Below are 787 nucleotides of genomic sequence, written 5' to 3'. Positions count from 1 at the left end.
GGTTCCTCTCCATCTTCTTGGTGAGGTCAGCCAGCTACTGAGTAATGAGCTTGTTTTGGGCCAGCAGAACATCTACATTGTTTAGCTCTATCACTCCTCTTGTGTTCCCTCTTTCGGAAGCATAGAAATAGTCATTCTCTGCTACAGTTTCAATGACATCTATGGCCTCCTCAATGGTCTTCTTCTTGTTCAAAGATCCTCCGGATGAATGGTCTACGGTCTTCTTTAACTCATAAGAGAGCCCTTCATATAAAATGTGCAGCTGCACCCATTCATTGAACATATCTGGTGGGCACCTCCTCGTTAGGTCTTTAAACCTCTCCCATGCTTCATATAGAGTCTCACCATCTTGTTGCCTGAAAGTTTGGACCTCAGCTCTCAGCCTATTGATTCGTTGAGGGGGGTAAAATCTTGCTAAGAATTCGTTCACCACATCTTCCCAAGTTGTCAAGCTCTCCTTTGGGAAAGACTCCAGCCACTTGGTTGCCTTATCCTTGAGTGAGAATGGAAATAGGAGCAGTCTATAGGTGTCAGGATGAACACCATTAGACTTCACTGTGTCACATTCTCAGGAAGGTGGTTAGATGTTGATTGGGGTCTTCTTGGATACTTCCTCCGAACAAACAGTTGTTCTGAACAAAGGTGATGAGCTGTGGTTTTAGTTCAAAATTGTTGGCATGGATGGTTGGCTTTTGAATGCTACTTCCACAGTTTCCCGGGTTTGGATTGATGTAAGAGCCTAGAACTCTTCTATCCTCCCCAGCATGATTTGCTCGACCTCTTCCGC

At 44.9% G+C, this 787-nt stretch overlaps 1 non-coding gene across 1 annotated transcript; it reads left to right on the top strand.

The window, feature by feature from the left end:
- Positions 1-278: 278 nt before the first annotated feature.
- LOC112788059 (small nucleolar RNA R71) lies at positions 279-385 on the top strand. The gene has a single exon (XR_003195439.1). It is a non-coding gene; the product is annotated as a small nucleolar RNA R71 (small nucleolar RNA).
- The last annotated feature ends 402 nt before the right edge of the window (positions 386-787 follow it).

Source organism: Arachis hypogaea, chromosome 20 (assembly GCF_003086295.3).
Source record: "Arachis hypogaea cultivar Tifrunner chromosome 20, arahy.Tifrunner.gnm2.J5K5, whole genome shotgun sequence".
Lineage (NCBI taxonomy): Eukaryota > Viridiplantae > Streptophyta > Magnoliopsida > Fabales > Fabaceae > Arachis > Arachis hypogaea.
This window is presented reverse-complemented; position numbering and strand designations above follow the sequence as displayed.